Raw genomic sequence first — 26,480 nt, forward strand, 5'->3', positions numbered from 1 at the left:
CTTGTGTTCGCACGGAGGCCTTCAAGTCTTCCTTCGCCGACGCCCCTTTGATGGGTCATCTTTGTTTGGACCCAAGGTGAAGGACACGCTAACTCGGTGCGAGCAGGAGGGCAAGACTTTGACTGCCGTTGGGGTTATTCCGCTCCTTCCAGGCCTTATCCCAAGGCTGGGAGAGGGAAAATGTGGTTAAAAATCCCAAAGTCTTTCTCTCCACCCAGTGATTCCCCTCCAGAGGCAGGGGAATTTTGGAAGATGCCGCCCAGAGGTGGCAGAGGCCCCGTAACTCTGGAGACCGATTCCTTCGTGGTTCTTCATACAACCAGCGTTCCTGAGTGGTTGCCCGACTGTGCAACTCCGAGCCAGTCGGGGTCGCGGCGCATCCACAAGCTTGGGAATCCATTACAAGCGATCAGTGGGTGCTTCGCATTATTACCGAGGATATATCATCCTTTCAGCAAACCCCCCCTTTCTTTAAGGGAAATCCCGGACGTGCCACCCAGTCAGCGGGATCAGGCAGCATTAGAAATTTCAAAGCTGCTAGAAAAAAGAGCCATCCAGCCTGTCCCCACCGACCAGATCGGATCAGGAACTTACTCAAAATTATTTTTGGTACCAAAAAAGACAGGGGACTTCAGGCCCATTTTGGACCTCAGTGCATTGAATCGTTTCGTCAAGAAGTCCAAATTCCGAATGGTCACTCTTCAATCTATTCTTCCTTTGCTGGAAAAGATGCATGGATGTGCTCAGTAGATCTCCAGGACGCTTACTATCATATTCCCATAGCTCAAGAGTCCAGGAGACATTTACGCTTCCCGCCTCGGAGCCAGTCATTTCCAATTCCGAGCACTGCCCTTTGGTCTCACCACAGCCCCCAGGGTGTTCACCAAGTGTCTGGCAATGGTAACTGCTCACCTGAGAAGTCTGGGATTCCAGGTGTTTCCTTATCTAGACGACTGGCTCCTTACAGCCACCTCGAGCATCTACTTCTCCAAGCTCAGAGCCACGCTCACCTTGGCCGCTTCTTGGGGATCACATTCAATTTGCAAAATCTGTACTACAGCCTTCTCAGCATTACTTTCATAGGCAGACTTAGACACAGAAAGAATGCGCCTTTTTACCGGCAGCAAGAATTCAGATCTTACAAGATCAAGTCAAATCCTGCCTTCACTTACAAAGAGCCCCGGCCCATCGGATCCTACAACTGTTGGGCTCGATGGCCGACTATACTCCTAGTTCCTTGGCCAGACTTCACATGCGAATTCTACAATGGCTACTGTCGGTTCAATGGTCTTATCAGGAACTGCCCTTGAACCACTTAATTATAATCACGGAAAGTTGCCGAGATCTGCGTTGGTGGCTCCTACAGTCGAATCTGGACCAGGGGCATCCTTTGTTCCTCAACGTCCCTTGCCACTGTGACCACGGGCCTCCCAGGTAGGGTGGGGTCATTACCTGGACAGGTCAGTCCAAGGCACATGGCAGATCCAGGAAACACATTTGCATATCAATGTCCTGGAGATGAGGCGGTACTATTGGTACTCAAGCTCTCCATCATGCTCTCCAAGAGGGCCCAATTATGATCCTATCCGACAACATGTCGGTAGTATGGTACATAAACAAGCAAGGGGGGTACCAGGTCTTACCCACTATGCAGAGAAGCCATGAGACTTTGGCACTGGGCGGTAGCTACCAACCGCTTTCTAATGGCAATGCACATACCGGGGAAGTCCAATGTGATTGCGGATAGATTAAGCAGGACCATTCTCTTGCCCCACGAGTGGTCCCTCAATCAGAGTATAGCTGCGAAAATCTTCGACAGATGGGGTCTTCCTTGCTACGACCTGTTTGCCAGCCCCCACAATGCGAAATGCAGAGAGTTCTTCACACTGTTCCCATCCAAGGGACAGATTCCCATGGACGCTCTGACTCACGTTTGGCCCCCCGGTCTTCTCACGCCTTCCCTCCGTTCCCCTCCTACCGAGGGTGATACAGAAGGCCATTTACATGGAGAGCGAGATGATTCTGATTGCCCCGCACTGGCCTCGTCAAGTTTGGTTCCCTTTCCTATAGAGGCATGCGATAGAAGGTCCATGGTTTCTGGAGCCGGTGCCAGACCTGTTGACTCATCAGTCAGGATGGCTTCATCCGTCTCTCAGGTCCCTGAAGTTGGCAGCATGGTTACTCCACTTCCATCCTTAGTCCGAGATAATGCTCTCTCGCCGGATGTGGTCCACATTCTGTCCTCTTCTCATAAACCTTCCACCATCAAACTTTATTCCAGTAAATGGAAAAAGTTTGCCTTCTGGGCTCAAGAACGGGGTATAGATCCTCTCACTGCTCCAGTATCGGAGGTTCTGAATTTTCTGGCCTTCCTGTTTCAGTCGGGCTCTTCAGTTTCTACCATTAAGGTTCAGCTAGCGGCAATCTCTAATTTTCATGCTTCATTTGAACCTTCATTGATGTCTCACAAACTTAAACTTTGTAAGGCGTTCCTTAAAGGGGCTTGGCTCCTTAGGCCTCCTTTATCTCATCCTGTTCCTCCTTGGGATTTGAATATGGTTCTTGCCGCCCTAACTGCCCGTCCTTTCGAACCAGCGGCTACTTCTGATTTAAAATTTCTGTCTTGGAAAACGGCCTTTTTAGTAGCCATAACATCTGCTAGGCGAGTTTCAGAACTTCAAGCTCTTTGTTCTGATCCTCCCTATTTGATTTTTCACAAACATAGAGTTTCATTGAAATTGAACCCTGCATTTATTCCAAAGGTGGCCTCTTCTTTCTGTTTGCAACAAACCATAGAACTCCCTGTGTTTTTCCCAGAATTCTCTAGTAAGCAGAATATACATTGCATCAATTGGACGCACATAGACAGTTACGTTTTTATTTGAATAGAACCGCTCAAACGCGAAAATCAAATCAATTGTTCGCTTTTGCAGCCAACAAATTGGGTCAACCAGTATCAAAGCCTCTATATCAAAATGGATTAAAAGATTGTATCACTTTTGTGTATTCACAGGCCAATAAAGACCTTCCCTTTCCAGTCAAGGCTCATTCTACCAGGGCAATGGCTACTTGTAGCTTTTCACTCCAAGTTATCCATTGATGATATTTGTGCTGCGCAACCTGGACTTCTCCGCACACTTTTATTTCTCATTACAAATTGGATGTGGTTTCTCGAGGCAGAGCTTCCTTTGGTTCCACGGTTCTCAGGAGTGTTCCAATGAGCCACCCGGGATGTAGGTGCTAGGGGCGCTGTCCCATCTGTCATGAATGTAGGCGAGATAGGATCCCATTACATCTTTTAGTTATGTACTTACCATAACTTTGGATGTATGAGATCCATCTCACATTCATAAGTACCACCCTCCTTCCCTGCCATTGGATTTAGAGGAGCTGTAGTCACTTTTTCTTGGCTCTTTCTTGAAGAACTTTAGTTGGTTATAGTGACTTATAGTGTCTCTGTGTTTACATGGGAGTATGAAAGAACAAACAAGATCTGGGAAGCAGGTGTAGTGCATCCTGGGATAGGGTATAGCCCAGCCAATGAGAGACTTCGTGCTAGTATATAAGTTGTTGAGCCGAGCCGATGGATCGGCTCCGAACCCATCTGTCATGAATGTAGGCGAGATGGATCCCATACATCCAAAGTTATGGTAAGTACATAACTAAAAGTTTTTGTGATATAAAAAAATGAAAATATAATAAATCATTTCAAAACTTTTCCCACCTTTAATGTGACCTGTATAATTCAATTGAAAAACAAGCAAATCTTTTAGGGGAAAAATATAAACAATAAAAAATATACAAATATGCTGGTTGCATAATTGTATACACCCTTAAACGTATACTTTGTTGTGTGTGCACACCCTTGAAAAAATACTTTCTTGAAGCACATTTTGATTGAATTACAGCATTCAGTCTTCTTGGGTACACACCTTCCATCAATTAAAGAGACTCTGATTAACCCCCAGTAAAGTTCAGCTGTCCTAGTAGGATTTTCCTGACATTTACTCAGTTGCCTGCTGCAGCAAAAAACATGGTTCGCTGAGATCTTCCAAAGCATCAAAGGGATCTCATTTTTTAAATGTGTCAGTCAGAAGAAGGGTACAAAAAAATTTCCACAGCATTGGCTATACCATGGAACACAGTGAAGAGAGTTATCAAAAAGTGGAGAAAATATGGGACAACAGTGACGTTGCAAAGAACTGGACGTCCCTCCAAAGTTGATGAAAAGACAAAATGAAAACTGGTCAGAGAGGCTGCCAAGAGACCTACAGCATCACTGAAGGAGCTGCAGGAATTTCTGGCAAGTACGGGTTGTGTACTACATGTGACAACAATTTCTGGTATTCTCCATATGTCTAGACTATGATGTAGGGTTGCAAGACTTCCTTTTTACATAGAAAAACATCCAGGCCCAGTTAAAATTTTCAAAATAATACATCAAATCTCCCAAAAACATGTGGGAAAATGTGTGATGGTCTGATTAGACCAAGGTTGAGCTTTTTGGCCACAATTCCAAAATGTAAGTTTGTAGCAAAAACAACACTTCACATCACCAAAAGAACACCATCCCCACAGTGAAGCATGGTGGTGGCGGCAGTATCATGCTTTGGGGTTGCGTTTCTTCAGCTGGAACTGTGGCTTTAGTCAAGGTGGAATGAATTATGAACAGTTCCAAATATCAGTCACTTTTGGCCCAAAACCTTCAGACGTCTGTTAGAAAGCTAAAGATGAAGAGGAATTTCACATTTCAACATGACAATGACCCAAGCATACATCCAAATCAAAAAAAGAATGGCTTCACCAGAAGAAAATTAAAGTTTTGGAATGGCCCAGCCAGAGCCCAGACCTAAATCCAATAGGAAATCTGTGGGGTGACCAGAAGAGGGCTGTGCAGAAGAAATGCCCTTGCAATCTGAAAGATTTGGAGTGCTTTTGCAAGGAAGAGTGGGCAAATATTGCCAGGTCAAGATGTGCTATGCTGGTAGACTTCTACCCAAGAAGACTGAGTGCTGTAATTAAATCAAAAGGTGCTTCAACAAAGTATTAGTTTAAGGGTGTGCACACTTATGCAACTAACGTATTACATGTTTTTTTTTATATTTTTTCCCCAAATAGATTTGTTTGTTTTTCAATTGAATTGCAGGTTATAGGTCACATTAAAGATGGGAAAAGTTTTGAAATGATTTATTGTGGTCTCATTTTTTTATATTACAAAAACCTGGCATTTTAACAGGGGTGTGTAAACTTTTTATATCCACTGTATGTCCTTGTGTGTGTGTGTTTATTTGTATGCTTATGGGCAGACAGACACACATGCACGAGCTAACTGTACAAACAAACCCCAAATGAGCCAGTAATATTGGACTTTATTGTACAAATAAATTAATGTGTATTCTTTCCTATTTAAGTTTCTAGTGTTGTAGATGCTGATTGTCAACCCAAAAAAATAAAAAATTAAAATTTTTTTAAAAAGGAAATTTTGAAAAACTTTAAAAAAAAAAAAGTTAACTTCACCAGACTCCAGAGGGATATCCTTAAGGAGCTGGGTAAAGTAGTACAGGATCCTAGAGCTGCAGGAGCTCAAGAAAGATTGCTTCAGCTAGGAACCCTTAATTCCATTGCAAACCTCCATGCGGCTAATATCATATGCTGCTGATGGAGCGAGTAGAGCCACAGGTACAGGTGTGGCTCTTAGACGCCAAGCCTGGATGCGGCTATGTGACTTTGCAGATCCCTTCAAGGCCCTTCACAAATTCTCCCTTTGATGGGTCAGCTTTGTTTGGCCCTCAGGTGAAGGAAACTTTGACCAGGTGCAGCAGGACGGCAAGACTCTTTCTGCTGTGAGTCCGTTTTTCCACCTTCTAGACCTTATCCGAAAGGACAGAAGGGTGGAAAAATAGTTCCATAAATCCCAAGGAGTCACGCAGATTCACGTGGTCAGTTTACCCTAGAGGCAGAGGGGTAACAACAACAGACGCCGCTCTAGAGGCAGAGGGGGTCCAAAACCAGGAAACAGAGAGCCTCTCTCTGACAAGCCCTTTCAGCATCCCTGAGATGTTGCCCGGCTGTCCCTCCTTGGAGGCAGTCAGGAAGATTATCACTGTACCCAGAAGCCTGGCATTCCCTCACTCAAGACAGATGGGTACAGTCGATCATATCCAAGGGTTACATAATTCCTTCGAGGAAACTCCTTTCCCTCAAATTCCCTTCCAGATGTACCAATTCGGTCTAAGGAAATTGCAGAGTTAGAAGTCTCAAAACTACTGCAAAAGAGCCATTCAGCCAGTTACAACAGACCATTCAGAGCCGGAATCTACTCAAGGTTCTTTGGTCCCCAAAAAGACGGAGACTGGAGACCAATATTGGATCTCAGCAGACTCAACAAGTCTGTGAGGAAGACAAGATTCGAATGGTCACTCTTCAGTCAATTCTGCCCTTCTTACAGAAGGACAACTGGATATGCTCAATAGATCTTCAGGATGCATTTATCACATCAAAATTCACAGACGCCTCCAGAAGATTTCTCCGCTTCGGCTGAGGTCCAGTCATTTCCAGTTCAGAGCCCTGCCCTTTGGTCTCACTACAGCCCCAGAGTGTTCACCAAATGCATGGCAGTGGTCACGGCTCACCTGAGACATCAAGGATTCCAGGTGTTTCCAGATCTCGACGACTGGCTCCTGTCAGCCACCACCAGGCATCAGCTTATACAAGCCAGGGATTACACAATAAATCTTTGTTCTCATTTGGGCATCTCGATCAACTTCGAAAAATCATCCTTATCGCCCTGCCAGTCTATTACCTTCATAGGCGCAAACTTAAACACTGTTCGGATGTCAGCTACCCTTACAGATCAAAGAGTTTCAGACATTCAGAGTCATGTCAGGATCATTCTGGCCAACAAGAAGGTACAGGCCAGAATGGTTCTAAAGGTATTAGGTCTCATGGCTGCGGCCATTACTCTTCTTCCCCTGGCTCGATTCTACATGCGCCTTCTTCAGTGGATGCTGTTCACACAATGGTCATACCAACAACTTCCAATGCGTCACCAGATTCTGGTGACACAGACTTGCAAAGAGCATCTTGCTTGGTGGATCACATCTCCTCAGGTTCACCAAGGCAGGTACTTTGTACCCCCATCCCCGATAGCCACTGTCACCACGGATGCCTCTCTGATCGGGTGGGGGGGGTCATTATCAGGGCAGGATGGTTCATGGGAAGTGGCAGCCGTTCGAGTACCATCTGCACATAAATGTCCTGGAGATGAGAGCAGTGCTTTTAACGTTGCAAGCCCTCAACGACTTTCTTCCCGTAGGGACAATTGCAGTCCACACAGACAACATGTCTGTAGTTTGGTATATCAACAAACAGGGCGGAACCAAGTCCTACCCCTTGTGTCGAGAAGCGCTCAGGCTATGGCAATGGCTGATCTCCTCTCATCGGTTTCTGGTAGCAACGCATATCCCTGGGAAAACCAACATTGTAGCGGACAGATTGAGCAGGGCTATTCTCATGCCTCACGGTGGTCTCTCAAGCAATCTATAGCGGAAGAGATTTTTCTGGAATGGGGTCGCCCATGTTGCGATCTTTGCTACTCCCCAAAACAACAAATGTCCAGACTTCTTCTGCCTCTTCCCTCTATCAGGCCATCCCCCCAGAGACACTCTGACCCAGGATTGGCCCCAGGGACTTCTTTATGCCTTCCCTCCATTTCCTCTGATCCCTCAGGTTATCCAGAAAGCTACCATTTTGAGAGCCAAATTGATTCTCATTGCCCCTTACTGGCCTCGACAAGTTTGGTTCCCCGTGCTCCTCCATCATCACCTTTTGGTACAGCCGTGGCATCTGGACCCAGTGCCAGATCTACTGATTCACCAATCGGGTCAGCTGCACCAGTCAATCCCTTCTCTCAACCTCACAGCATGGTTGCTCCACTTCCTTCCTTAGCCAGGCTTCCTTTGATCTCTAACCCAGTTAGAGAAATCATAGTAGCTTCGCTAAAATCCTCTACCAGGAGGATTTATACAAGCAAATGGAAACGCTTTCTCTTATTGGGCTAAGGCCAAGAATATTGATCCTTTTACTGCCCCTGTTCAGGCAGTCCTGGACTTCTTAGCAGAGATTTTTCATGCAGGCTCCTCTTCTTCCACAGTCAGAGTTCAATTGGCTGCTATTTCCAATTTTCATGTCGGGATAGCAGATCATAATATTATGTCCCATAGGCTCTGCAGGGCCTTCTTGAAAGGAATTTTCCTACTAAAGCCTCCAATCAGGAATCCTCCTCCTCAGTGGGATCTAAATTTAGTGCTGACATCCTTGATTCTTCCCACCTCCAAGCCAGCTGTTTCTTGTTCCCTGAAATATCTTTCTTGGAAAACTTTATTCCTAGTGGCTATTACATTGGCCAGGAGGGTGTCTGAACTTCATGCTCTTCGGTTCGACCCCCTATTTGGTTTTTCACAAAGACAGAGTATCTTTGAGAACTAACCCAACCTTTTGCCTAAGGTCGCTTCAAAGAACAATTTGAATCAATCCATTGATCTCCCTGTATTTTTCCTAACTATTCAGATAGAGCTGAACAAAGCTACATTATCTTGATGTCCACCGTCAACTTAGATATTATTTGGACAGAACAAAAATTTAGAAAATCTGATCAACTTTTGTTTCCTATGCGGATAATAAAAAGGCCTTCCTGTTTCTAAAGTGACCTTGTCCAGATGGCTTTCTTGGTCATCTCTGAAATTTATCTGCTCAGGGAAAACAGCTGTGCTCAAAACCTAAAGCACATTCAACTAGGAGCTTAGCTACTTCTACAGCTTTTCAAGATAGACTTCCTTTAGACACTATTTGTGCAGCGGCCACTTGGGCCACTCACACTTTTGTTTCCCATTACAAATTGGACTTGGCCTCCAGGGACAGAGCCAGTTTTGGCTCTACAGTCCTCAAGAGTTTGTTCCATTGAGCCACCCAGGATAGGGGTGCTAGGACGGTCCCATCAAGCAAGAATGAAGGCGAGATTGACAACTTAACATTAAGAGTTATGTACCTACCATAACGTTCCATGTTAGTTGTCTTCTCTGCCTTCTTCTTGACCCTCCCTCCTTCCCCCTGGCCTGGACAGACCTTGTTATAAGAAACTGTTATGCTGAAGACCATTCAGACCTGGTCCTTCTTCCATCTGTAAGTTTTCTTTCTTCCTTTGGGAAGTATTTTATGCTTGGTGCTATTGCCCTTTGTCATCAAAGGAGATCTGGGTACTTACCGCCTTGCATCATGGGATATGGGGCTGCCTCGAGCTGGTAAAAGTGACTCTCGAGCTTAGCAAGTGCCGAGTCGGAGCCGAGGGATCGGCTCCGAACCCATCAAGCAAGAAAGAAGGCGAGAGAAGACAACTAACATGGAACGATATGGTAGGTACATAAATTCTTATTAACTGACTTTGACTTAAGTAATTATATACAAACTAACTGCTGGAATCATACATGCTTACTGTGTGGCTGCAATCTCAAAATGGCACTAGTAATGGCACGTGCTTGTTATTTATCTTTGAGTTGCTTCTTAAAGGTACAGGACGCAGCACATGTACTCTGGTCTGCAATTTCCTTTAAGTCTGTATGGGTGCATGCTGTTGAAATAATGTAGCATGTTGACCCTGGTCGGCTGACGAAAAGGTCTATAGCGAGTCCTTTGCTGCCCAGGTTTTGCTGATACAGAGATCCAGAAATTCCACTTTGTCTAGCCTCTGTTTTGAAGTCAAGCATAAAAAGTCTGTAGATTTGATGATGTGATTAGGAAAATTGTTGAGAAGGTCTTGGCTTCCATTCCAGGCAATGAAAATATCATCTGTAAACCTCAGATAACACCCCATTTGGTGGAAAAGGAGGAGTTATAGACTCATTCAGTTTCCCATTTACCTAGGGCGGTATTGGTTAGCAAAGTAAAGAAAATGTTAATGTGACTAAACATCTACCTCTTTGCAATTTGAACTACAAAATGTTTGTCAAACAGAACACACATGGTCAGAATACATGGCACCCTCTGTAATAAAAAAATGTAACTAGTGGCATTGCTCTGCAAGTTAGGCAGTGTGATGCATTATCTCCTTCAGATTTAACTGGATGATTGTATAGGTAATCGCTAATTCACCTCAGCTTGAGTGGCCTGGCCTTCCTTCAGAGAGGGGATAAAGTTTGATGGTAGATACTGGCAAGGTGTACATGCCCTTAAGACTCAGTAGCCTTGTGTTTTATTCTCTTATCTTTGGAATCTATTTCTTTGAAGTTCACCCCAATACTAATAACCTTTAGCAAATTGAATTTTAGATGACTGTAAGCTAGGAGACATCCTGAACTACCCCAAGATTCAGTGGCTCTCCACTAAGGCTTTATCACATTAGGAATTGGTGCTTTTGTCATGGCCTTACTCTAAAAAGAAAGAAATGTAGCAGTCACTTTTGGTTAAACTAATGCTCTTCCATAGCATCACAAAATTGTAATCCATTTTTAGGCTGACACTATGATCCTTGATTTAAGAGTGGACTTAGACAATGTGCTGTCCTTAAATCATTATATCGCTATATTTCAAGTACTGTCAAAAAATCGTTTTACCCTTTTCATGTCATTTGTTGTGGTTCTCTTCCAAATTACAAGCCATACTAATTCTTTGTTACTGCACTATCTTTTGCCCCATCATAAAATACAAGGGTCAGTATGGCACAGATAGTTCTAAATAACACTCCCAAACTAAAATGACCCCAGTGTTTTATAACAAAATTAATTTACAGGCCAAGGAAGTGCTCTTCCTCTTTTTCTTTCAGAAGAAAGATATTGCCGTTATTTTCTTGGTGTATAGATTCCTTCCATATATCTGTCTTCCAAGCTGTGTCCAGTTTTGTTGTCTGATGCCTCTTTTTCCTCAAAGGGAAAAACTAATCAGTTAATAACCATTCCGTAACCCAGTTCTATGGCAAAATATCAGTAAGGTTTGCTTGATAGGGAAATTGCTCACCTGTTGTCTCCATCACCCATGGAACATGGTTCCCTTCCAAATCAGACAGTACAAAACCCTTGTAACATGCAAACTTTATTAAGGCATGTGATTCTGAAAATTCAACTTGGGAGTCGCTGCTATAAACTTCTCAGCTTAGAGTACTTCATCATTATCGACTAAGTCTTCAATGATTGACATACCAGTATCTTAGTAAAATCTTAGTAAAATCGTGTAAACCAAATTGCCAAGTGCCTTCTAAAGAGCTACCACATTCTGATAGAAATGTTTCAGTAACAGAATCATGTCAGAATTGTAAAGTTTTTGCAGTTTGTTGTGACTCAGAGCAATTTTCTTAAGCCAGCCGTAGTCTAGAACCAGCAGTCATGTGTCAGTCTTTCAAAAAGTGGAATAAAAGGAAAATTAAACAGCTGTTCTTTACAGATGTTTTAAGAATATGTTGGGCACTTTACAGCACATTCAATTTGGAGAAAATAAGGAGCAGAATAAAAAAAAAAAAAAAAAAAAACATGACAAATACAAGAATACCATGAAGTGAAGGATCAATCAGTCCGGTGTTAAAAAGGAGATGGAAAACAGAGAAAAAGTTTGTGATCTTTGTCGGTGAATGCTTTATGCAACTTTCTGTATTTAAAATAATTATAAAGAGAGTTCATGGCCGAGCTGTACTGCCATTAGCAAGATTACATATTTAAAATCATGGTGACAAACACACATGTAGATACATATACAGGTACAGTGGATGGATATAAAAAGTTTATACACCCCTATAAAAATGCCAGGTTTTTGTGATATAAAAAAATGAGAATATAATAAATCATTTCAAAACTTTTCCCACCTTTAATGTGACCTGTACAATTCAATTGAAAAACAAGCAAATCTTTTAGGGGGAAAAATATAAACAATAAAAAATATACAAATATGCTGGTTGCATAATTGTATACACCCTTAAACGTATACTTTGTTGTGTGTGCACACCCTTAAACTAATACTTTCTTGAAGCACATTTTGATTGAATTATAGCATTCAGTCTTCTTGGGTACACACCTGCCATCAATTAAAGAGACTCTGATTAACCCCCAGTAAAGTTCAGCTGTCCTAGTAGGATTTTCCTGACATTTACTCAGTTGCCTGCTGCAGCAAAAAACATGGTTCGCTGAGATCTTACAAAGCATCAAAGGGATCTCATTTTTTAAATGTGTCAGTCAGAAGAAGGGTACAAAAAAATTTCCACAGCATTGGCTATACCATGGAACACAGTGAAGAGAGTTATCAAAAAGTGGAGAAAATATGGGACAACAGTGACGTTGCAAAGAACTGGACATCCTTCCAAAGTTGATGAAAAGACAAAATGAAAAGTGGTCAGAGAGGCTGCCAAGAGACCTACAGCAACACTGAAGGAGCTGCAGGAATTTCTGGCAAGTACGGGTTGTGTACTACATGTGACAACAATTTCTGGTATTCTCCATATGTCTGGACTATGATGTAGGGTTGCAAGACTTCCTTCTTACATAGAAAAACATCCAGGCCCAGTTAAAATTTTCAAAATAATACATCAAGTCTCCCAAAAGCATGTGGGAAAATGTGTGATGGTCTGATTAGACCAAGGTTGAGCTTTTTGGCCACAATTCCAAAATGTAAGTTTGTAGCAAAAACAACACTTCACATCACCAAAAGAACACCATCCCCACAGTGAAGCATGGTGGTGGCGGCAGTATCATGCTTTGGGGTTGCGTTTCTTCAGCTGGAACTGTGGCTTTAGTCAAGGTGGAGGGAATTATGAACAGTTCCAAATATCAGTCACTTTTGGCCCAAAACCTTCAGATGTCTGCTAGAAAGCTAAAGATGAAGAGGAATTTCACCTTTCAACATGACAATGACCCAAGCATGCATCCAAATCAAAAAAAGAATGGCTTCACCAGAAGAAAATTAAAGTTTTGGAATGGCCCAGCCAGAGCCCAGACCTAAATCCAATAGGAAATCTGTGGGGTGACCTGAAGAGGGCTGTGCAGAAGAAATGCCCTCGCAATCTGAAAGATTTGGAGTGCTTTTGCAAGGAAGAGTGGGCAAATATTGCCAGGTCAAGATGTGCCATGCTGGTAGACTTCTACCCAAGAAGACTGAGTGCTGTAATTAAATCAAAAGGTGCTTCAACAAAGTATTAGTTTAAGGGTGTGCACACTTATGCAACCAACGTATTACATGTTTTTTTTTATATTTTTTCCCCAAACAGATTTGTTTGTTTTTCAATTGAATTACAGGTTATAGGTCACATTAAAGATGGGAAAAGTTTTGAAATGATTTATTGTGGTCTCATTTTTTTATATTACAAAAACCTGGCATTTTAACAGGGGTGTGTAAACTTTTTATATCCACTGTATGTCCCTGTGTGTGTGTGTGTTTATTTGTATGCTTATGGGCAGACAGACACACATGCACGAGCTAACTGTACAAACAAACCCCAAATGAGCCAGTAATATTGGACTTTATTGTACAAGTAAATTAATGTGTATTCTTTCCTATTTAAGTTTCTAGTGTTGTAGATGCTGATTGTCAACCAGTAGTAAATCAAAGATTGAACTAGAAAAAGTTAAGGGTACTTCACTTTCATTAGTGAAATGTGAATTCTATTCTAAGAAGTGAAATCCAGTGATTGCTGGAATATGAAAAAGATGGAATTAGTGTTTCCTAAAGAATGCCTGACATCTGGGAAGTGATGATGTGGCATATATCCAGATATACTATGTAAGCATGTATCTTGATTTTCAAACCATATGAACGAGCTTAAAAGATCTGTGAGCATCTGCATTGGTGGTTCAGTGGTAGAATTCTCGCCTGCCACGCGGGGGGCCCGGGTTCGATTCCCGGCCAATGCATGAATATTTTATTTTAGATTCATTAGTCACACAAAACATGCAGCACTAGACCAGAAATGAAAAAAAAAAAAAAACACAAGTTAGGCCCTTCATCTCATCTGTATCATCTCTATTTCATAGCTGTTCTTGAAGCATAAATGTTTACTGATGATTGTCTGTCAAACATATTTGTCTTCTTTTCTTAAGCTTATGTGGCACCAGTGCATCCCAGAATGTGAAGATGACTATGGTAATGACAGGAGAGGCCAGTCCTGCTTCCATTCTATTTCACAGATGCCAGTCTTTTCTTAAAATAATCATGATGTTACTGTTGGTGATAACAGGATGCAAATAAAGACATAACCTGTCCTTTACTAGGGTCCTTTAGACTTTATCAAACATACATTTGTTTAAAAGTGTAAGTGTGGATATTCTGCTAACCATACTTTTTTACCAAAGCGTGTAGCTGAACATCTGTTTTGCCAAAACAGGTAAGCGTACTTGTAATAGGGATGTGTGTGTGTTTGCACGCATGTTAGAAATAGAGTTAGAGAATGGGATGGATTTAGAAAGAGTGTGTGTGTGTGTGTGTGTGTGTGTGTGTGTGTGTGTGTGTGTGTGTGCGTGCGTTAACCACATTCCTCGAACCGAAGGTCTAACCTTATAAAAATCCTTTCTGTAGCAATACCCTTCTTCAATTAGATTAGGGCATTGTGTTACAAAATAGTTTTGTTTTCCTTCTCTTATCTTTTGTGATTTCTGAGTTTAGTGATTTTAGTAATATGAATGTTTGAAAGCTTTTAACAGATGTTTTGCATTCGACATTTTTACCTGTTGAGCAATACCTACTGTAATCCCCTACTAAGGCTGTTTATGCCCCGAGTGGTTTGCATCTCCTGCTCACATGTAGAGGTCCGGATGACAGAAGCTGCCCACAATAAGGCACAGCCTGCCAGTGACCAGACAATCTGATCATCCAAAGCAGTGGAGTATGATAGTTTTAAACTGATTCATTCCAAGACTTAAGTCACTGTTGTATAGACAAACTGATTGAATGTCCACCAAAATATGCAATTCCCTGATATTTTCTTTTGCTGAAACAGTCATAGGTTTGTAGGCTCATAGGTCGTTACTAGGTTTGTGGCTGAGGTGACTTTTTAGAAGTTTAGTCAAACTATCATAATAGCATTGTGATGCAGTAGCCACTATTATGAAGGAGAGCTGTATAAGAAAACCTCAGGAGTGAATTTGCAATTTCCTATTCACTTGTCAAGTGTGGATCTAAATGAAGATAGGATGCTGTTTAGTTTTGTATGCAGATAGGTTCATAGGTATGTACTAGGCTAATGGCCCTGGAGCCTTTGCAAGCCTAGCCTATAGGATTACCCTGGCATCGTGCACCCGACCTTAGTTCCTAGTGCCTCTGTCGAGTAGAGCCACTGGAGTGATCCCTGGGGTGAATTTTCTATTTCCCATCCACTCATCATGATTTCTCTTGAAGAGGGCCAGTGAGGCACTGCGCTTGACATATATTGGAAGTCTATTCCATAGCATGGGCAGTCTCTGGGTTATGAACCTGTCCCTCGAGCTTGTTCTGTTGACTGTGGTAATGAGGTTGAGGTCTCTGGCGTGTGTAGTTTGGAGGGATGGGGATTTCTTTAGATGTATCATTTCTAACAGAGCTGGGTCAGCCATGGCTTTGTAAGTCAAACAGAGATCGCCTCTAAGTAGGCAATATGAGACAGAGAATAGTTGGAGTTTTTTTGAGTGTGTCTAGGACTGAACCCTGTTGTTCACTGCTAGTCGATTTTTGTATGGAGGAGATGCTACCAACTTGAAATGTATGGATTCTATCAGCAGCCAGTTAGCCATCCAACTCTTTGTTGGGGAGCTTGTTGATGATCCCTGCATGGGGAATGGTATTAAATCCTGCTAAACCGTGTAAATAAATTGACTCTTATCCAGTAGACACCATTATGAAGGAAAGCTGTATAACAAAAACTCAGGAGTGAATTTACAATTTTCTATTCACTTGTGAAGTGTGGATTTAAGTGAAGCTAGGATGATGCTTTCTTTCGTATGGAGATGGAGTCCCTTCTAAAGGACGGGGAAGCAGTAAGGTATCTAACATGACAGCAGGTCCTTTTCATAAGCCAGTACAAGTTGAGTTGTTTGATGTGGGCATTTGTGGTGACACCAGTTTTATGAAGACTATCAAAATCCAAATTGCCAGGGTCTTCTGCAGTACAGACAGAGTAAAATGTGAGAGATTTTAGACTGGAAGATGAACTTATGGAGCCTGGTCCTCTAATGTTCTTATTTTGGAATCTCTGACATCTCTCTAATTAGACAAGTTATTCGGTGACATAAATGTTGAAGGTGATGCTGCATTTGGTGCCAAATGAAAGGTGAAATGTAGAGGGGGAGAGAAACTGAGATTTCCATGGACCTTACCAAGATGCCCTTGGAAATTACCTGTGCTGCATAGATTTTTGAAGTATAACTCATACACGCTGATTGAAGGACAATTTTTCATCACAGACTGATTGAGGCATAGTTATTTTGTCAAGAAATGTGCCCAGATTTGCATAGCTGTTTCTCAGCAAGAAATACATTCAGATCTCTTATGACGTTAACAGTTTTAAGGAGGAGAGCTATGGAAGTCTGGCATCTCAAGCATGTCAATTTTTTGGCATTGTGCTTTAGTTCATGGTTATTACACCTGACAATGGTCTGATCAAGCTCTTTCTGGGCTAAGTGTGTGTCAGTGAGGGAGTCTATAATATCTGTCAGTTCGCAGTCATCAGAATACTTGGTAGCCATAGACTTTTGAGGCCTACTTTGACATCAGGGAAGCAGATGCCAAGGAGCAGGGGGCCTAGGACTGAGCCCTGTGGTTCACTGCTAGTGGCTTTTTGTATGGAGGAGATGCTACCAACTTGAACAATATGAATTCTACCAGGAGCCAGTTTACCATCCAACTCTTTGTTGGGGAGCTTGTTGCTAATCCCTGTGTGGGGAATGGTAGTAAATCCTACTAAACAGTGTAACTGAATTGACTCTTATCCAAGGCCTCATTAGCCCATTCAAAAAAATAAAGTAGATTAACAAACACAATCTGCCTTTCTTAAAACCAAAGTAATTTGGGTCATGGGACTGGAGGTGTAACCTGTTTGTTTATGAGTTCAGTGATGATGCATTCCATGACCTTAGGTGATAATAGTGAGACCTACAGGTCTATAATTACTGTGATCGGTGGTATGGATGTCCGTATACAGTAGTACCACTGTCTCAGTTCTCTACACCTCTGTGATATAGTCACTAGTGACACTTATGTTTAATAGGTTAAGAACTGGCTAAGATAGGCTGTATTTGCACTTATCAGGAAGCAACCGTGTTACTATCAGAACTCGTAGAGTATATATAGGTCTTGTAGGGTGATTTTCACAGAAAGGGTTGTTAGGGGATAATGGAGTGCATGGTCAAAGGGAAGCTGGATCTGAACTTGTCAGCAAGGAAACTGACAATCAGAATAAGCATTGCCATTTTATATTAGCTTTGAGCTGTACGTGAGTTTCCTGATTTGACTGAAGAAGGTCTTTTGATCGCTTTTAGGGACAGTGTCAACCTTTAGCTTAAGACTTGCTTTGTACCTTTAAAATGTACACTTAAGACATTTGCTAGCTCCTGTTTAAGTTCTTTTTATGCCTGGAGTTGAGAGATCTTTCATAAATAGCTAGCAGTTTCTTCTGGTTGTAAAGTTTGTTCATTTGAAAATTCAGCTGTTTGCTTATTTTTAGTTACCATTGCATTTGTAACATATGATAACAGATGTTTCTATACAGCTATTTTAGATAACATTACAATTTATTTATTTATTTGTTTTTGTTGACCAGAAAAATCTGAATGTGCAGTGCCCATTTTCACTGGAGGCCTGGGGAGAAAAGCTTCATCTATACAAAGGGAGCACTAACATCCTGGAAGAAAGCTGTGATGGCTGTAATATCTAAAGCTGGAAGACCCATCAGACCCAGCTTCATTTAGGCCCATTTCAATTTTAAACCATGATTGTGAAGTGTTTATGTCTATAATACATCAATGTGGTTTTGTGGAGGGTAGACAAACATTTGACATCATTAATAGAACAATAATGATCCAGAAGAAAGCGGAATGAAAGACAATACCCAATTATTGGTTAGGTCTTGATGAGGAGAAAGCATTCAACAGAGTAAGCTGGGATTTATGAATAGGACATTGGAAGTCTATGCATTCCCTTGATATAATAATAAGTTAATTTGCATGATATATGAGGGATCAGAGGCAAAATATAAAATGAGAGATTCCTCTCTAAACAGAGGAACCAGTCAGGGGTATCGTATTTCCCCTTTGTTGTTTGTGTTATATTTAGAGTCATTGTTAAAGAAAATAAGAGACTCAGAAATGTTATACCTGATAAAACCAGAAAAGGACTGGGGAACATTCTGAGGAAGTTTCAGTTTTTGTGAAGATAAAAAATTAATGAAGCAAAACAAAGGCTTTAGTTATAAACTTGTGTACCCACATATGAATTGTTTGAGCAATACACCTATGTATTGAAACAAGACAAAATGAAGTATTTGGGAATATGGCATAAGAATGATTCTGTTATGGCAGATAAGGATATGTGGGAAGAGACTAAAATGATAATATAAAAACTGAGAAACTAGAAACTCATGTTTATTAATATGGCTAGGAAGATGCAAGCAGTGAACATGTTTTTTAGTCCCTTTAGTTTTATATTCAGGCCAGGTATATTTGTATCAAACAGAGGAGAAGTTATGGGCAGTAATTAATAGAGTTGAAGGATTTTGTCCAGGAGAGGAAGAGGCCAGGGCTCAAGTTGATCCATCCAATAGAACCAGGTGGTTTAAGTGGGAGCTACACAGTTAACACTCATACGCATAACACAAGCATACAACTAAAATTCTGAATGGAAGGGGGTGGTGTGAAGCAGGATAGAAATTCAAGAAATAAGGATAGAGTGGGATTTTGGATGCAGATCCTTAAAGAGAATAACAACAGCTATGCAAAATATTTTATTCATAAAGTAGCAGAAAATATTCTAAGAACTAAGGCAACACAAGAACTGGGAAAGGAGATTCTTGTAATAGGAATCACTGTAAACTAGGGTGCAGAGAACAGGCAAGAAGCAGCTGGAATTTACTAGAGTAAACTGACAAAGGAATCAAAGTATTTGCAGAAAATATCTAGAAAGGGAAATGTAATAGAATGGGAAGAGGCTAAGAACCATTTGGACTGCAAGTTAGTGACTGCATTCATTATCAGGGATTGATATACGAAAGTATAGACAAAGTGAAAGGGATAGGGGAATAAATAAGGGGAAAGTTATGCTCTGGTAGAGTTTTTTTAGTTGAATGTAGAACAGAAGCTGCTGTTAAAAAAGGGATAATAAGGAAGGCATATAAAATATCGCAAGATAAATATAGGAATCGATCAGCGGGGGTTGGAAAAGATTTGGAAAAGATATTGGATAAGCAATTCACAAGGAAACAATGGGAGGGCATATGTATGGCAGCAAATGTAAGTCTAGAAGATGTAGGATTTTTTGTTTGGAAGCAGACTCCATAGATGTTTTCCTCATGGAGATGGCAAATGTTGGAGGTGTGATGGGGAAGAAAGAGTTAACTAGGGACATATGTTCTGGGAGTTTAATTTCTTGGCAGATTTTAAAAATTCCTTACAGAGTACCATGTCAGAAATATTGGGTGAACGAATGGATGTAACTGAGGAAATTATATTTTCAGCTGTGATACAGGATCTGAATTGCCTAGACACAGTAAGACCTTGTTAAGTTTAATTATGGTGGCTGCCCAAAAAAACAATCACTAGAAAATGCAAATCAAAGTCTAAACTAACTGTATTTGAAGTACTGAATATTGTAACAGATAAAAGAACTGGATGTAAGATGTGGAAAGCGTTCCTCATCTTCTCAGGTTCACCGCCTCTCACTCATTGTAGACCAGTAATAGTAGTAACAGGGATGAATGAATATTTATTTCAAATCTCATACGCATGTGACTTTTTCCAGATGCCTTCAACCTTTATTTGTTATACGCCCAGCTCACCCTCTGGATCATACTGAATACCTAACCTTGCTCCCCCCAGCTGGGAGTAAACCAAATACCTTTTTTATTAGGAGACTTTAATTGCCTATATATGGGTCCCTACCAAAAGCATGAATAACCACAATATTGAAATTCAAAACAAGGAGACTGGAATGCCGAACATACAAAGTAACAAAGGTCAACATCAGCGAAAGTCAGAACATAAAACAGGGCAGATGAGGTATTTTGAGAGATCGTAGTACAGCTAAGTTTGAGATCTTGCCCATTCCCAACTGCAGTGTGGTCTTGGAATTGGTATATGTAATCAGCAGAGGATATAGGGAGTGTGGGGGGGGCTTGGTGTGTTCTGCAAAAGCTTTGGTGTAGAACAGGGTTAGCCTGATGTGTGCTTGATCAGTGTTCTGATTATATTGATGTGAGACTTCTTTGCTTTGAACATTCAGAATTCTGATCTTGTTGTAGTTCTTTTGCTAGGAATCTTTGTATATCTATTTATATGTATATATATATATATATATATATATATATATGTATATATATATATATATATATATATATATATATATATATATATATATATATATATATATATGTATATGTGTGTGTGTGTGTGTGTATATATATATATATATATATATATATATATATATATATATATATATATATATAGATATATAGATATATGTATATATATATATATATATATATATATATATATATATATATATATATATATATATATATATATATATATATATATATATATATATAGATAGATAGCACTGTGGCTCTTTGGCCTACTGCAGTCCCCAAAACTCCTGGACTTTGCTTTAACTAATGCTCCTGATCTTTAGTCAGTCACAAAAGTATTTCCTTTCCTAGATATTCAGAATATTTAGTCATCACCTTCTGCCTCAAGCCCAGTTTGTCAAATCCAAATAATCTTTTTACATTCAGAGACTTCAACAAAACCAACGAATTAGAGTTTATCAACCTTTTCAAAAAACATAAACTACTCAATCACCATGAGTTTCGGAACTCTGGCACCTCATTTTAACCAACAAGTTTTATGATCCGTTGAATCACTGTATAAGAAAAACTGACTCCTTTCATTACTAACTACCTGCTTGAGGCTGAACAACTACGCAGCTACTCCATGCTAAATGTATAGTATCACCTAGCCAAATGTTTACTAAACATTTTCAAACTCTCTGCATAGAATACGTAACTGAAGAAAGGAAAACACCACAGCTGTCCCGTTAAGGTTGGTACCTCTACTGACCCAGTAGCTTGTGCCTTCTTAATCTTGTTAGCTTTTTTGGAAAAGTCACCAAAGCCCTAGATGAAGGACTTCCAATCTACACTGCTTATTGAAGCATTTTAGAACACTCCCTTCACTGGTATTATAGGTAAGCTGTTTGGCAGTTAGAACAGAGAATTATAGCTAAAAATTGTTAATGAGCTACTTCTGTTAGACCAGAGTTTGATTCCCTCAGCCTCCATTTGCTTTGAAATGCAGTTATGAGGAAATCAGGGGATACTTGTTTCTAGAGGGCTTTCCCGGTTAACAAAGTGAAAAAAAAAGTTCTCTGCTAAGTCTCAGTCTTGTGAGTAAAACAAGACTTAAATCCCAAGGATCTAGGGGGAGAAGAATAAAAATATGTAATTACTGTCTTGAAAGGCTGCCTTGATGGTGGGAGGTCCTGTGCAAATGCTGTTCCGGAAACAACCTCTTGTTGTGGAGTAAAGGTTAGACCCAAATTCAGTGAGGGGAAAGGTGATCACCTCAGACCAAAGTAAAAGCCATAGAGTCCAACCGGGGAGATGGCCCAGTTGGGATCAAAAGTATATTCAGTCCTTGTCCAGTGATAATGACACTAGGCTTGGAGACTCTCAGTACTCAATCCCAGCTGATAAACCCGGCTTGACCACGTGGGAGTCCTGAAGAAGAGCAAAATCTTAAGAAAAGTAATATATCTTCCAATGTTGTCTCAGTAGAAAGAAACCCTCAGTATCTGATCTCAGTTAAATTGCATTTATTGGTAATGCAATTAAGGACTACTTAGTGAACTGAGGAGCACAGTTAAAGACTTTTCAGTTTGGTGTGTCCAAGGCATGGAACCAATCATTTGCAGGTGGGTCTAAGGTGAAAACCTTTATTGAAAAGCCCATGATGTAAATGTGGGCGTGCCTTGGTGTGCATGTGGGTGGATTTACATATATGCACGAAAAACAGGGAAGACAAAATAGAATATCAAAGCCATTTTTGCATCCAGGCCTAAATGAGTTAAAAAATCTTACATGAGTTTTAAAACCCAGTAAAGAGGATCACTAAGTTGTGTGGCACTTTCGGGAACCGTTCATCAGAATTGCCTATAAATACCATAATGTTTCCAAGTTTTAACATATAAAGTAGTGTTTTCTTTAAATAATGGTTCTTCTGAATTGTGAAGACTTACTGAAAGAGCCATAGCAAAGCCATTGCCCAAAACGGACCGAGCTACAGTAAGAACAAAATCGTAATATACACTGGAAATGAAGATAACGTAATAAAAATAAATAAAAGAACAGGTATTTAATGATAAAACTGAAGATGATTACCTCAAGGCTAAGTAATGTGTGTGGACCTTGAGTGGTTATCAACCCAAAGTGAAAAAAGAGACTCCAGAATGGTTTTAGGACAACCACGAAATGTGTTAGAGGGTAAATGGCACAGGCTTCCCTGATAACCTAACTGTAGAGAAATTGTACCAGGTGGGAAGTAAACAGGGGAGGGGAATCCGCCACCCATAGCTAGCAAAACTAGCTTGGGGCTAGAAATAGTGGCCGTGCGGTTAAAAGGTAACCACATGAAAAACAAATCCACAAGTATGCCTGGACCGATCTGAAGTGAAACTGGTGAAAGTCAAGCTAAACACTAATTTACCCCTTAGAGAGACACAGCAAGATGTAAAAACAAGCTAAAAATGGTGAGAAACAAAACCAAGCCAATCAAATTAAATAGATACAAGTGCAAGAATACAATTAACAGAAAAGAAACATAGCTACATATACCAGACATGTTGGCTTTAAAGAACGGAAGATGGAAAAAAAATTAGTGGAATTTACTGTGGTCCAGTTTTCTAAGGTTGAGGACGGACATCAGTCATTCCGTGGTGTTTAGACCGAGGGATTTTCTGGCCACTAATTTGATCTGCCAACTAAGTTCTTTCTTTTCCAGAAGGTTGTTGCTGCTGCCATTCAGTGGAATGTCCAGGATCTGGCCAAAATGTGAAAAACAAACTTATTATGCCCCATATATATTCTGACATGGATTGCCAGTGTGTTGGAGCAATTAAGGTACTGTAGATCATGGCAGTGTTTTTCTTTTAGTTTTTAGTTTAACAGTCTTTCCCATGTAAAAAACTTGGCATTTTAGACACTGTGCTCTGTAAACAACCCTTTCCTTGTTACAGTTGTCTGTAATAAAGGAAGGAAAGTACTTACTGTTGTTAGGAAAAAGAACCTGTCCTTACCGCCCATATATTGGCAGGGTGCATGGTGGAGTCGCTTCAAGGAAAAGTCCCTCCACTTGATGTCGTTCTGGATCCATTTTTCTTGAGGTAGTCCCTAATATTTCGTCCTCTCCTTGGGTTAAAGCTGGGTCTAAGTGGGAAGATCTGTCCAAAGCGTCTGTGTCCTGTAATAATTGTCCAGTTGTCGATGATAACATTTTTAATCTCTTGATAATCCTGGGTATAATTGAGTACCATACTGAGTTCCCACTTCTTGTTACTGAATCTGCCGAGGTCTCTCTCAGTGGTGAGTGCCTTAAAGGAACCTTGTCGAATAATGGGTGTTAGGCCCTCATTTAGCATCATGTTGCTATAGCCTCTGGCAAAAAGTCCTTCTCAAAGTTGTGAATATTCCTTGTGAAGTTCTTGAGCTCCGTTGATTCCCTGGTGATTCTAAGACCATTTGATTTGACTACATTTCTGTCACTCTCCTTCTTTGTGAGTTCTGTTCAAGCAGCTTTATTTTATACAAACAAGTTAACTGACTTTGACTTATGTAACTTATACAAATTAACTGCTGGAATCATTCATGCTTACTCTCTGGCTGTACTCTCAAAATGGCACTAGTAATGGCACATGGTTGCTATTTACATATGCATGTTGCATCTTTGAGATGCTTCTCAAAGGTATAGTACCCAGCACATGCACTCTGATTTATATCTTCCTGCTTGAAAAAATAAAAACATGCAATGTTATGAATGTTTCTGGCATGCAGATATCACAGACAGTTTTTTCTCATGCATTGATACAGAATAAAATACATATATACATAATCAAGTTGAAGTTCCTATGTATTTCACACTGTGTCTTACTTGTCTATAACTTGTGACTTAAATTGGGAATTAGAGTTAGCAACTGGAACTGTCTCAGTATAATGTTCAAGTCTGGAATTGTCTGGAACATCTTTAGGAATGGATTCAGAGGTAGGAACACACTCTGGAACAGATACAATGTTTTGTTTACTCTGAGATTTAGAGTCTGTGTCACTAGAATAATGTTCTGATAATGGTTCTGGTTCAGGAAGTAGATGTCTGTAATTTCTCCTCTGCTCCATACTCTCAGATTCTACAAGGTAGGATCTCGGTTTGGCACAAATTGCGGTAACCTGACCAATCCAGTCAAAACCTTTTGTCATTTGTATTCTTACTGTCTCTCCTTCCCTCAACGAACAATGAAATCTGCTCAGTTTCTCATAACTGGACTTCTGGTTGGAACGCTTCTTGATTGGTTGAGCCTTTATAGCTCTTTTGTTCTTGACTTTAGGCTTCAATAAACTGGAACTAATAGGTAACTTAGTTCTGGTTTGCCTCGAAAGAAGTTTTTTAGCAGGTGAGCCTAGAATATTGTCACGGGGTATTTTCTGAGATTAAGTAAATACCAAAAGACATTGGTATTGTCATGCTTTGACATTTCAGGTGGTTGCTTTGCACTCTGCACTGCGCATTCAGCAAAACCACTTGACTGTGGATATTCAGGACTGCTAGTAACATGTACAAAGTCTCATTCTCTTGTAAAAATCTGAAACAACTAACTAGTAAATTGAGTAGCATTGTCAGAAATAAGTTTGTGAGGACTACCTTGGCCTGAGAAATGACGTTTCAACTTAGTAATAACAGCAGTAGATGTTAATTTAGGTAATAAGTCAATCTGAAACCAGTTCAAATAAGAGATGTTAAGTTGTCAATCTCGCCTTCATTCTTGCTTGATGGGTTCCGATCCTCGGCCCGACTAACTTGCTTTAGCTCGAGAACTCCTTTTACCAGCTCGAGGCAGCCCCATATCCCATGATGCAAGGCGGTAAGTACCCAGATCTCGTTTGCCGCTTCGCTTGGGAGGTCTTCTTTTTACCAGCTCCTGGTAAGTTGTTTCACTTTGTGATTTTCAAGCCCCTTTTTAGTCAAAAACTAATTTTTTGATAGTTTAAATTTAATTTCTATCCCTTGCTGACAGAAATTCCCTGTCTTTTTAAATTTTTTCTTAGTTATCCCCTATCCCATCCCCCCCCTGTTAGGGTGTGTGTGTTGGTGTTTTTTATAGAATACCTCTTGGTATTTTGTGTAATTTAATTTTTTTTTTGACTGGTGTGTGTGTGTATTGTCTGTTCGGCACCATGTCAAAGGAGAGGGTTTCAGGTTTTAAGAAGTGTGACTCGTGCTGTCAGAAAATGTCTCTGACAGACGGTCACACTTCTTGTATTGTCTGGGCCCTCTTCACCTGCAGGACTCCTGTGCTATTTGTCACTCCTTCAGCCAGAGAGTCCTGCAGGAGAGACATAACAAACTGGTTCTTAGGGGCCTTCTTAAGCCAGAGGGCTCTCCGGCTAAGTCGGCTCCACCGAAACCAGCAAGAGTTACCAAGGCCCAGGCTTCTGTTTCTAAGCCTGCGGCCTCGGCTCCGACTGCACTGAGTCGAGATCGGCTCGCTGGAGCCGATTCTGGCTTGACTAAGCCTTCGGCACCGATGGCTATCGGTGCCGAAACTGTATTGTCCACTTCGATGTCGGCTCCGACACCCATGTGGCACAGGCATCGGTGTCGGCTCCAATCGGCTCCGACACCGTTACTTTGGTGGCTGTGTCGGCTCCGGCTGGAGCCGATACATCGAGGCGTTCTGTCGGCTCCAAGAAGTCTGCGCCGACAGGATCTGTAGCATCGGCTCCGATGGCTCATTCCAGGAAGAGGTCGAGGTCTCCTTCCTTGGAGCCGATACTTTCAGCTCCGGCTTCACCTCTTCTATTGGAACGGAGCCATCGGAGCCGATCTTCAAGGTCATCCAGGTTGTCAGACCATGACCTAGAGAGAGTGGTCAGCAGATTGCTCAAGTCACAGGTACTGGCCCAAATGCTTCACAGTCCGTCTCAGCAGACGACTGTTGGTCCACAACCCATTACAGTTCCTCCTTCAACTCTACCCCAGAGCTTGGAGTTGGAGTCTTCGGGC

At 41.1% G+C, this 26,480-nt stretch overlaps 1 protein-coding gene and 1 non-coding gene across 3 annotated transcripts in view; both read left to right on the plus strand.

Annotated features, from left to right (window-relative positions):
• The window catches only part of VAC14 (VAC14 component of PIKFYVE complex), a 3,391,123-nt gene that overhangs the window by 525,505 nt on the left and 2,839,138 nt on the right, over positions 1–26,480 (plus strand). The window lies entirely within an intron of this gene.
• TRNAG-GCC lies at positions 13,813–13,883 on the plus strand. The gene has a single exon. It is a non-coding gene; the product is annotated as a tRNA-Gly (tRNA).

This window comes from Protopterus annectens, chromosome 8.part0 (assembly GCF_019279795.1).
Source record: "Protopterus annectens isolate FY-2018-M chromosome 8.part0, PAN1.0, whole genome shotgun sequence".
Taxonomy (NCBI): Eukaryota; Metazoa; Chordata; order Ceratodontiformes; family Protopteridae; genus Protopterus; species Protopterus annectens.